This window comes from Aureococcus anophagefferens (assembly GCF_000186865.1).
Source record: "Aureococcus anophagefferens unplaced genomic scaffold AURANscaffold_41, whole genome shotgun sequence".
NCBI classification, from domain to species: domain Eukaryota; class Pelagophyceae; order Pelagomonadales; family Pelagomonadaceae; genus Aureococcus; species Aureococcus anophagefferens.
The window spans coordinates 125,343-126,435 of record NW_008705598.1 but is presented as its reverse complement, the minus strand read 5'-3'; positions in this window follow the sequence as shown (position 1 = coordinate 126,435).

Here is a 1,093-nt window from a genome sequence, read left to right as displayed (position 1 = left end):
CTCCCCCCCCCCCCCCCGGCGCGGCGCGGCGCGCCATCTTCTCGAGGAGCACGGCGACGACGACGTTGATGAGGACGACGGAGTGGAGCAGGATGAAGGACACGAAGAAGAGCGCCGTCGACATCGGGAACCAGCCCTCGAGGAGCGGCCGGCCGATGGCCTCGGCCCAGGAGTCGCCCGTGAGGACCTGGAAGAGCGTGAAGAGCGACTTGCCAAAGGTGCCGAAGTACTCGTGGCCCCACTCGTTGCCGCGCGGCGTGTAGTAGGTCCCCGCGCCGTCGACCTGCTTCTCGTGGTGCGCGAGCCACTCGCCGCGCGCGCCCGGCGGCACGTCGCCGATGAGGCCCGTGCCGTCGAAGTTGTCGACCCAGAACCGCGTCGCGCCTGCGCCGGAGACGGCCGGTGGAACGCGCCGTCCGGCGGACGCTTCGCGCCTCTCGAGCTCGGTCGCATCGACGTCGTGTCGGCCGACGTGTCGACGGATCGCGTCCTCTCGGCGGGTCCTTTCTCGACGGTGGAGCGGCGACGGCGAACCCGCGCGACCGCGCGCGCGTCGCAGTACGACGTCCGTGCCCCGCGCGGCGTCGCGCCGCCCGTCGCGTTCGCCCACGCGACGAGGCCGCGCTGGGCGTCGAGCTTCGTCGCGCCGCTCTCGAAGTGGAAGACGCCGTCCCGGCCCTCAGCCTGGAAGAAGTCGACGGCGAGGATCGCGTAGATGCACATGGTGATGAGCATGATGAGGAACGCGTTCGCGACGCCCGGCACGGCGCGCGCGAGGCTCTCCAAAATCTTCCGCAGCGACTTGACGCGCTTGAAGAGGCGGAAGACGCGGAGCGCGCGGACCATGCGGAGCATGCCGAGCGGGCCCGGCAGCTCGATGCCGACCTCGGTGATCCACCCGACGGCGACGGTGATGAAGTCGAAGACGTTCCAGCCGTCGCCCCAGAAGAGCCAGAACCAGTGCGCGTACATGTTCCAGCACAGCTCGACCTGCGCGGTCGGGCGGGCGATCGGCGCGGGGGGGGGGGGGGGGGGGCCCCCCCCTCCCGGCCCGCGGCGCGCGGGGCGCCCCCCCGCCCCCGGGGCGCCCGCC